The sequence below is a fragment of the Sinocyclocheilus grahami genome, unplaced genomic scaffold (assembly GCF_001515645.1).
Source record: "Sinocyclocheilus grahami isolate Dianchi unplaced genomic scaffold, SAMN03320097.WGS_v1.1 scaffold652.1, whole genome shotgun sequence".
NCBI lineage: Eukaryota > Metazoa > Chordata > Actinopteri > Cypriniformes > Cyprinidae > Sinocyclocheilus > Sinocyclocheilus grahami.
The window spans coordinates 925,485-937,171 of NW_015505831.1; the positions used below are offsets into that span (position 1 = coordinate 925,485).

Here is an 11,687-nt window from a genome sequence, read left to right on the forward strand (position 1 = left end):
ATCTGAAGATGATCTACTTACTGTGAATGTGTTTTGTATGACTGTGTAGAGCAGCTTAATTATTGAGAGAAGATGAATGCCTGAAACACTTCCCACATGCAGGGGTGTGAAGTAACGAATTACAAATACTCACGTTACAGTAATTAAGTAGTTTTTATCAGTAATTGTACTTTTTTGAGTAGTTTAAAAATTGTGTACTTTTACTTTTACTTGAGTACATTTTAAGTGATGTATCGGTAGTTTTACTCCTCTATTTTCCTCCTTTTGTGGTCGTTACAGGATTATTTTAATTGTATTTTTATCCATCAACGTGATTGGATAGATAGTAATAGGTCTCGTGACTTTCGTCAAATCAAATTGTGCATAGAAAACTTTAACCGCCAACTGTTTATCATGGCTGCTGGAAGCGCATTCTTCAAGCATCTGTTCAGTCGCATCTTCCTCTAACTTAATATATAAATTTCAGATTTCTGCTTACTAAATGCTTTGTATATAGGCTATGCTTGCCTATCTACACGGCCTGAAATTTGGTGTGAGTTTGCGGGTATTGCATACAGTTTTAACTCATACAGTGCATACAGTGCCACGTTCGGTAAATTCCCACTCACTTATGAGACGCGCGATCTGCGCTGCCTCTCTCGTGCGTTCTGCAGCAGTCACTTGGATAAGTCATTGTGGACCTTGTTGACTTGATGAGTTTGAGTGCGTGTTGCACGCTGTGAAAAAGTGTGTTGGAAACACAAATTGAGGACCAATCTGCACCTTATTGATGACCCGTGGCGTTAATATACTGCGTCTGTGCCAACGTGAGATGTAATAAAACTGCAGCTCGTTAATAAACTTTTTTTTTTTTTATCCATTTTATACAATCCGCCTTCAGTTAGCAAGTGCATTCGCGCATAAACTATTTTCAAACTATTTTCAACACTTTTTGTTCCGTTGAGCTGTGGATGCGGCTGATTCACCGAGACCGCCGCGGCTCAGCAAAGAGACACGCGTGTGTGTTTTCCTTTGAAAAAGTTTCCCCAGAAATACTTCGCTATTTAATGCATTTTTCCTTACAAATTGTATTATTAGCATAACAATTCGAGTTGCGGTGTACAGCGTTTATTATGAGGGGGTAGAATCCACAGCTCAGTACTCACTACTCACTACTCATGAGTACTTTTAAATAGGCTACTCTTTTACTCTTACTCAAGTAGTTTTTTTGAACAAGTATTTTACTCTACTGACACTACATTTTTTGGAAGGTAATGGTACTTTTACTTGTGTATATTTTTTCAGTACTCTTTCCACCACTGCCTATCTCTCAAATGTACCATTGACACTCCTAATTGAGATTGTAGATAGAGTGTCAATGGTCCATTTGAGAGATAGGTGGCGGTAATGCACTTATAAGTCTGCGATCCGCCGTAAAGCAAGAAGAAGAAGGAGACGCGTCACGCGCCGGCTGTTGAGGACGCGCTCAGGACAGTTCAGACATTGCAGTAGATATAAATACTGTTCAGTTTCTTGCACAGACCGATCGTTTCGTGTCTTTACACATCAATGTATCGTCATGAGCCGCAGGGTTTAATTTGGTTTTGTTTGTGTATGTTTTTTTTAACTCTCAAATCCGTGATTCCCATTCACTTCCATTATAAGACTGACAGACTGCAACGGTTTGAGTTAAAAATCTTCGTTTGTGTTCTACTGAAGAAACAAAGTCACCTACATCTTGGATGCTGCTTGGGTAAGCAGATAAAAATAAAATTTTCATTTTTGGGTGAACTATCCCTTTAACTAAGGCCTAGTACTGGCTTAAGCTAAGCCCCGTTTGTGAAACCGGGCATTTATGTCTAAATAAAAAGTGGATTAAAATCACTGCAATATTCACAGTGTTGCTTAATCATTATATCACAGCAGTTTTGCGTTTTTCTTTCTAACTATGGGCTTTCTTTGTTACTTTTACATCGATTTTACTAGTTTTAGTAGTGTATACATACATCACAGCACATTTTTGTAATTTTTGTCCTTTTTTTTTTTAATGAACTGATTATTTTTTCCATTTTTTCATTTCTTTTTTTCAGAACTAACATTTATATCATCAGTCTCCATTTTATTTTTTATTGACAGTTTACATATTTTTGGAATAGACAACTTAATAATGACTTGCATATCATTTTATAACATTTGATGTATTCTAAATGCACCTAATTGAATAATACTTTCATGCTTTTTGCATAATATGACAAAATGATTAAAATGATATTTCTAATAACCTAGTCAAAAGTGATATTTATCTGAATTGTATTTTCACACATCACAGGTCTCATATCAAGCATGCTCTTCATAAAAGTGCCTGTAGTTGCAAACATCCGAATATTCAATATATAACACAGAGTCCTGGTGACAAGCTGTCCTGGTCTTTTCAGCACGGTCCACTGCTGTTTAGAGAAAAAGAGAAAGTAATTACAAAATGGAGTCAGGGAAAAAGAGCAAAACGATGTTCCATGTTGTAAGAACTCAGTGTCCCGTCCCAGCTGTGAACATAACTAGCCACAGCTCTCCTGTTCATTTGGTGTCATTTTGATTTGTTTAGGTATCCAGAACTGTTATCCCTTACGGGCATCTGCATAATTGCTTATTTAAGATGGCAAAATCTATTCTCTAATTGTTAGTTAGGGATACTATTTGTGACTAAATGCTGTTTTTTCCTTGACTAAGCACACGGTCAGGGCCGATGTTTGAAGGTGGACATCTGCCTGTGTGAAGAGCATGCAAACAAAAAACAGCCTCATTTTCTTTTAATGAACACAGTAATGACAAATTGGGTAGTCTAGATCACTTAATGAGGAGCATTAGCCTAGCCACTGAGACGCTGAGCAACCCTATTCACTGAGAAGAAAAAAGTGCATTCGAATCAGATTGTGATTGGACCATTTACCCCCGAGCTGAAGCGTGCTTGCTAATTTTAAAGATATATTCCTATTGGCTTCCTCTCAAACCGCTCGCAGTGCGCTGTGTGTGAGCGTTTGCCAAATGTCTAAAGGAAAAGCGTTTGATTTCGTATGACTGATGGCTGATGGCTGATGGCTGATGGCGGATTTCTCAATAAAAGCTCAAGTTGTTTATCACCTTTGTGCTGATTTTTACTGTCTGATTAATGGTGAAAGCAAAGTGCTGTAAAACCTGTCAACCATTCTGATTAAGCTTATTCCCAAGACAAAACCTTAAGCAACGCTGGGAATTGAGTGATTGATTATTTATTTATTTCGTTAGTGAAAAATACATTATGCAGTCTTACACTGTTGTCATGTGACCTTCTCCTGTTAGATTTTTAGTTCAGTGAGTGGCATCCAGTTATCATTATGGAGCTAAAAAAATTATTATTTTGTTTTTAATAATAATAATATTAATTATTATTATTATTTTAGCAATGATCCTTTTTTCATAATAATACAAATAGTAGTAATAATTGATTATTTTTAATTGTTATATATTTACAAATTTTATATTTATTTTTGTATTTTGCATATTTTATATTATTATATATATAAATAATCTATAAATATAAATCTAAAAAAATCATATATAATAATAATTATTATTATTATCATCATCATCATTTATTTTATTTATTTTTTTTTTGCAATCCAATAATGTGGAAAAATATCTTAACAAATAATGAATTTAAAAAAACAAGTTATCAGCACTTTCAGTGTTTTTTCAAGATTCAGTTTGCCCTCAAACTTTATTCATTATTCTTCAGTGCCTGATCTGAAATCAGAAGTATTGCCTGGTGATTTATGTTGTAGAGAGGCGAGAATCGTGCACAACACTGGTTCAGTGGAAGGTCAAGTTGAGTGAATTGCATTGTGGGATATTTTCTGTGTGCTCTATTTACTGCACATTTTTGAAAATATAGGTCATGCAGCTGAAATGTGTTAAAACGAATGTCTTAAAGTGTGTTTACTGTAGATTTGCCAGGGATATTACATCAGAGAAACTCAAACATTTCTCATCAAATTCTCAAACTAAATTATCTGATGCTTTGCCGTCCTCATTAGCATAGTTTGTTCCTCATTAGAGTTAATGCAAACTAAGTAAACAAACAATATAAGGGGATTTTTTTGTTCGTTCATTCCAATTTTAATATACATGATGTATTTTTGTCTATCTTCATTAAAAAGCCCAAATGATGGTCTCAGTAAGATACTGTTGTGTTCCAACAAAGCATCTGCATCGTTTAATATAGTTAGCTTAGCAATAAATTACACTGACTTCCTAGACAAGATTTAGTAATGGCTTGATTGGAGATACATTGAATGAAAGATCTGCTCAGCAATGATTTATAAATATCATAGTGATTAGGCTTTATTAAAGTGCTTAGACGTCTCACATAATCAAGTGAAGAAGTACATCATCATTATTGTCAACTTCAGTTTTCTCTGCAACGGTTCCCAATTATCCAGTATCTAAATTATTTCCAAATGTAAACAGAAATTTCTGTACAATGCAGGACAAAATAATTGGCCACCTGTTTTGTTATTGCTCATGTTGTAATTGTCTTTAATTATTTGTGTTTGGTCTCTTTGACTGTGAAAAGACGCATTTTATGTCACATTGTTCCTCCCATTTCCCTTGGTTCTGAATGTAAGAGAAAGGCTAGATTAATAATGCATGACAGGAAAGCTTAAATGCAACAACAAGCACACACGTTTGTGGAAATAGGACATGATGAAGCTGGATCTGTCCCAGCATTACCTGCCAGGAACAGTTACTCAGCTGAACGTCTCTCAGCTGGATGAAAAGGCCTGATGGCGAATGCAGTTCCCTGTGTTGATGTATTTTAGGAAGTTTTGTCAGAAACGTACTTTTAAATAACCAATATCCAACTGCTTTTTGTTTACCTGTCAGTAGTGATCGATGATTGGGTGGTGGTATCAGTGGGAGGGGCTTCCTTATTCAAGAAAGCATTTGATTGGACAAAAAGTTGTATTCACCCGTCAGGCGAGATGAGCCATCAAATCATTGCTCTGTTTTTCCAGAAGAGAAACATTGTCAATTTTTAATGCGTATTTATCAACTTTTTGGAGTGCATTAGCATTTAGATGACCTCAACCTAACCGACATGGACTAAAAGCCACAAAGGTCCAGTTTTGTTTTCATGAGGTTTGCAAAGAAGGAGCGGGAGGTTGCCGCTCGGATATGATTTTGCAATGCAATACTCTATTTCTATTTTATGTTTTATTATGTTGCATACCCTATTTTTGTGCCTCTGGAATTACCAGTTGGCTATTTAATATGTTAACCATTTTCTCATTGACTTTACAGTAAGCACTACCATTCAAAAGATTTTTTATTATTTTAAAAAAGACATCTCTTCTGCTCACCAAGGCTGCATTTAAATTGATTACAAATATGGTAAAAACAGTAAATATTGTGAAATATTATTACAAAATTAAAATAACTGTTTTCTATTTGAATATATTTTAAAATGTAATGTATTTCTGTGATGCAAAGCTGAAATTTCAGCATCATTACTCCAGTCTTCAGTGTCACATGATCCTTCAGAAATCATTCTAATATGCTGATTTGCTGCTCAGAAACATTTATTATTATTATCAATGTTGAAAAAGCTTGTGCTGCTCCATATTTTTGTGTAAATCTTGATCTTTTTTCTGGATTTTTAATGAATAGAATTTGGAAAGAACCTCATTTACATGAAATAGAAATATTTTGTACCATTATAAATCTCTACTGAATAAAAGTATAAATTCCTATTTAAAAATAAAAGCTAAAATAAATGTACATAAGCTGGCACTTGAGCGAAACCTTTTTAAAAGATACTTTTGTACCCCTAAAAGTTACATATTAGTACCTTTAATATGGGTACCAATCACAAGCAACTTTTGGACCTTTTTTCTGAGAGTGTGTACTGTGATATAATATTATATAAGTCATACTGTCCATCTTCAGGTACTGTACCAGTCCATGAGCTGCTGGCTGGAACATGAACAGACATGGAAACGGCTCTCAATTATTGGTTCAGTGCCCATATGTTGATCCCCCGTGCTCTGACAGGCATCCCATCATCGTCCCAGCTGTATCACTGTCCATCTGTCACCAGACTCATGCTCTGACTAGAAAAAAATGGAGTAATTGTGTAGCTGAGAGCAGGTGTGCCATCCAGCACCTACATGCAGCCTGTGTCATGCTTTTCCTTTTAAATGTGCTCTCCTTTCCTTCTTGTACTGTGCCTTTTCCTCTTTTCAGTCACTCGTTCTTTCTGTCCTTCTCTGATGCCTTCATCACGGTTCTGAGTTTCTTCTCGCCATCTGTTATCTTTCTCTTCCTATTTTCAACATCTTTTTATGAATATGCTCTTTCTCGTGCAGCCAGACTTTTGACTTTTGTTAACTTGTCTGTTTGACAAACATTGATTTCTTTCCTTTTTGGCCTACTGTGTAATGCAAGTAACTGTATTAAACATTTAAAGGGGTCATATGATGCTGCTAAAAAGAACATTATTTGGTGTATTTGGTGTAATGAAATGTTTATGCGGTTTAAAGTTCAAAAAACACATTATTTTCCACATACTGTACATTATTGTTTCTCCTCTATGCCCCGCCTTTTTGAAACGCGTCGATTTTTACAAAGCTCATCGGTCTGAAAAAGCGAGGTGTGCTGTGATTGGCCAGCTATCCAATGCGTTGTGATTGGCCGAATACCTCAAGCGTGAGATGGAAATGTTACGCCCCTCACATACTGCCGTGTCCGGCCGGAGCGACGAGACAAATGAATGAGCGGCAACCACGTGTGACGACCCCGGGCTGGACTCCGCTTCATCCACGGTGAAAGTTGATGAATCCCCTTAGCGACCAGGAACCAGGAATGGTTCCTGGTCGCTTGATGAATCCCCTTAGCGACCAGGAATGGAACACATTCATCATTCATCAAATGACAGTTTGTTTACAAATGAGCGCAGAGGATTTTATGGATGAGGACAGGGGTGTTAGAAACCAAAGACTCGTCTTCTGTTCGCTGATTGCGAAATGATCAATGCACGTTAGCCAGGATGTGTCGCTCTATCTAGAGAAAAGAGGCTGTTACGGTGCTATTATGTGCATGTTTTGTCAGATGTATTAATCAGGTCAAAACTGTTTCATTAGAGAAGATTCTATCTGACCTTTCTGCAACAAGAATCGCAGAAAGTTGATGAATCCCCTTAGCGACCAGCACAGATCAGCTCTAGGCATGATGAAGCGGATATCTTTTGGAAGACCAAACAAAGTAGTTTCGTTTTCACAACGAAGCACACAGTGTCTTCAGGACATGGCTGCAGCGTCAACAACACTACAGTGAGAATAAAAGTTACGCCTTCTTTCTTTGCGTGAACATTTGGGTGGCGTTATGCAAATCTTCCCACATAGTGACGTAGGTATGTGGGGGCGTGTTAGAATGAGTCGTTTTAGGTAGGCGTGGCTGACTCTCAACTTTTATAAAGAATATCTCTTTGAATTTGAGACTTCAGTCTTTGCAACTTTACAGATCTTCTTTATGCACCAAGAGCTTGTAACACTCCAAAGAGAAAGGAAAAATTTAAACCGCATCATATGACCCCTTTAAAAAGGTTTGGAGACCTTTGAATTTAAAAAGGTTTGGTAAGGTTCACAACCATTTAAAAAACAAAACTGTGGCATGTCATCACAGAAAGATTATTGCATTACTAACAGAGTAACAAAATGCTAAACATTTCAGCTGAGGCAGAGGAGACATGAGGGAATTTCTTGGATATTTATAAAAGAGCCTGTTAGCCGCACTTACTTTATTTCATGCTAACACACTTTTTCACCTGTGAATTCACTGTATTTTAATCATAACCATAGGTGACTTGTCAGTTTCAATATAAAACGGCATCCATCCTACCCGTTTTGACTTTCAGAGGATCGGCTTTTTGTTTGGATAGAAAATCCTTAAATTCACTTCTAATTTGCGTGATTTGCAAAATCGTGGAGCCAGCTGTACAATGCAGAACCGCAAGTCAAGGGTATCCAGACTTTTGTCATGGGAAAGAACTTAATGAGTGTTAAAGTCAGCAATATGGGATAAATGAGCATCGAGTCGAGTTTTTCAGATCAAGTCAAACTGACAATATAATGATGATACAAGTGATTCTCCAGATTTTAGATCGTGTGTTTATTGTATAGTGTTGTCTAGCACATATATCAGTGCTGCAATGACTCAATGAAGCGATTTAAGTATTGATGTTTTTCATTCTATTAAAGGGATAGTTCACCCACAAATGATTGGGTAACAAAGATTCATTGTTTGTAGAGAGATATGCACAGATGCAGGTAATTCACACATACAACTTTTATCGCTCTCTCTCAAAAATTGCCATATTTGAGAAAAAACAGTAGTTTGCATCAGTGAATATAGCTGTCGGTCATTTAATATTTCTATGGTAAAACAGTTATCAAAAATTAAATGATTTGCAACTTCCACCTTTACCTCACTCTGTTTCAATGTTAAACTGATGCTTCGCACTGGAATTCGTTCACTGTTTCTGTGAACAGTAAACCTCGCCTACTTTGATTTGATTGGCCATCTCGGTCATTTTGACATTGACAAGTGCGGTTAGACTGCTGAAAATGTCACTTTCAAACCTTTTTGTCATCCTAACAACAATAGCGCTGAGTAATGGAGGACAGTGCAAGAATTGAAACTACTGGGGGGACAGTTTAGCCATTTCTAAGCATTGGGGAGGGACTTGTCCCCCTCAGTGTCTATGGTGGTTATAGACCTGATGTTTGAGACCAGTCAGCAAGTACTGTAAACTAAAAGGTTACCAAAGAGTATGATGTGATTTTAACATTTTCCAAACTTCATTTAAAGTGACAACGTTGAGAAATATAATATAATATATAGTGTATGGGTTAATTTTAATTAGTAGCATGTCACATTTACATCGGCGGAAAGCCAGAAACGCATACGGATGCCCGAGACGTGGCGTTGAAATTAAGCTGTGTGCAAAAGTGAGACCCCGGAATGAGCCAAATTAGACTTAATGGGGAAGTGGATCATGAATACCATATTAATTAACACAAAAATATTGCTGTAGCTGCTGTTCGCTGCGCCGTCGCACCAAGTAGGATTAATAGGATTCGAGCGGAATCAACTAAATAAAGTCTTTAATGAGGTCATGAATATTTGATTTGCCAGCCGAGTCAGATGTATTGTACTTTGTTTTGAACGAGGGCCCAATTAGAAGGATGCTCGTCTCCATCATCATTGTAATCATCTGGAGGGGTGGTGGCTCTGAGTCTGTAGCTGCGCTCATCATATTTTCATGTTTAAGAGATGGGTGGAGCAAACAAGGCGAAGAGAAACGCATGATATGAGGAGAAACTAAAGGTTGTGTCCTTGCTGCTTCGCTGCTCTGTCAGTCAGTGACTTTTTGCATGAAGAGACATCTTAATGAAACTGGCAAAGCACCATTACATCATGTCTAATGATCTAGAACAAATTCATGTGAGATAACCAAGTGAATATTTAAAGATCCCATGGCCTTCCATGAGCTTTGTGGCTTGACTGTATTAACTTTTATTTGGTATGTGCATTTCAAGATTTTCTCTTTTGAGATGTTGTTGAGGGATTGTACACACTTTCTTGTCTAACAAAACTCTTCAAAATTAAACTTTTAGTATTATTTATAATATAACAGCATTCATTAATATTTTGAATTAAATGTTATTTTTATATATCAAGTTTTCATGTTAATTTTAGTTCATTCAAATGAACTACTTTAGCAATTTGATGTGCTTTTGTCATTTGCATTACTTTTTTAAAATTTCAATGTAGCTTTATTTTTTATTTAGTTACAATAATTTTAGTACTTCAATTAGTAGCTACTGCAACAGTACTTCAACTAGGGATGTTCATTTCGGTTATTTTTCCTAACCGACAACCGACGCTTGTTAACCAATTGTTAACCATTAACCGACAAGATTATTTTAAATTAGAATTGAATTAAATTAGAAAGGATAAGTGTCTGTGACCCGTTAAAAATACTAACATTTGTTTCCCGGGGATTAATTTTACATGTGCAAAAAGCAGCAAACAACAGAACATGAGGATTCACATGGCCATCACATCACATCACGCACCTGCAGCGCTTCTGCGAGCGGAGAAAACATAATAAAGCTAGGCTATATATATATATATATATATATATAGCCTATCATTATATATAAGCAAATCATTATTCACAGTTGTGATGGAAACTAGACTATTGGTTAATTAAAAATCATGCAAGCACAGTCTTTAATATCTGCAATGCTTATTTAACAGTCAAAATTGAATAAGTGAAGGTGTGTTATAGTGATTTTTATGGAATAGCACATTGAAAATGTCCACTAACTTCATTGAAATAGGTAAACACACACACAAAAAAAACTGAACATGAAATGCGATTGTTCAGTAATCTTGGTTTGTATTTTTGGAGACTGAATTTAGTAGCCAGATCTGATGTAAGTTACAAATGCCTATTTTAATGTGAAAAATAAGGTGTTTATAAATAACATTGACTTTGTGCAGGTCTTGGGTGTGATGTTTGATGCTGAGACTATGAAACAGGATTTGGACATGTCTTGATAGCTTTCAACATCCAGATACTGTCATCTTAAATGTCGTAGTGATGTGGAGTTATAATGAAACGCACATCAAGCCTTTACTGAGGATGGCAGAGAGCATATGAAATGCGTTTCCCTGGACGGCTCTCACTCGTGTCCCTTTAAGACGCGCCGCCTCCGTCAAAGCATCTCCGCTGCTCTCAGACAGGTCACAGTGGACCCTCCAAACAAAGCAGCTCTAATAATCAATTGTTCCAGTCACAGAGCCTGACAGACTCATAAAGGAATGCAGCCGTTCATCTCTCATCCATCCTCCTTGTGTCATCTCCTCACCCTCTCTATCACCGCCTCCCTGTCTTCATTTTTTCTGCCTGACTTCTTGTTTCCTTTTACTCTTCTGCTTTTGATTATTGCTTGTTAGAGGCTGAAGGTGTGTGGCCACCTATTGTATTTGTATGGTAGCCTCTAGAACCATATGGCAGAAAGTCGTGAAATTTGGCAGAGAGGTAGAGGAGGGTTTGTGCTTCAATCTTCAAAATTTTAGGATTGGCCTCTTAAACCCTCTAGCGCCATCAACAGGTTAAAGTTGTATTTTGCACTTGCATTTTAGTTCATACATTTTAAACCAATGTAATTGTTTTTCCACTGATTATTTGGCTTATGAAAGTGCTTATCATGGACTCTAACAGGATTTTTTTTTACCAAAATATGTGGCAATGATCTTCAGACCAAACCTGATTTTTAAAAATTTTCTTGAGAAATGGCCTTGCAAATGGTGAAGGCAGTAAACATTTTGATGTGTGAAAACGAAACGTGGCTTATATCTAGTGATGCACGGAAATAAACTGAATTAAATTAGAATTAAATTAAAGTTTTCATTTAAAACACTCAAAAATATATATACATTTTATTTTATATATATATATATATATATATATATATATACACACACACAAATACACATACTGTATATATATACTGTGTTTTTGGCAATGTTTTTGGCATTGAAGGTTCCATGAAGAACCTTTAAAGGGGTCATATGATGCTTTTTTTAAAGATCATTATTTTGTG

At 36.3% G+C, this 11,687-nt stretch overlaps 2 long non-coding RNA genes across 2 annotated transcripts in view; one reads left to right on the plus strand and one right to left on the minus strand.

Moving 5' to 3' along the window:
• LOC107558615 (uncharacterized) overlaps positions 1–11,687 on the plus strand; it is a 189,022-nt gene that overhangs the window by 66,381 nt on the left and 110,954 nt on the right. The gene's annotated exons all lie outside the window — the stretch shown is intronic.
• LOC107558614 (uncharacterized) overlaps positions 5,573–11,687 on the minus strand; it is a 25,180-nt gene continuing 19,065 nt past the window's right edge. Inside the window, exons 2-3 of the long non-coding RNA XR_001605504.1 lie at positions 7,006–7,011; positions 5,573–5,583 (exon numbers count right to left, since the gene is read on the minus strand). This is a non-coding gene — a long non-coding RNA (uncharacterized lncRNA). The remainder of the gene's footprint in view (positions 5,584–7,005; positions 7,012–11,687) is intronic.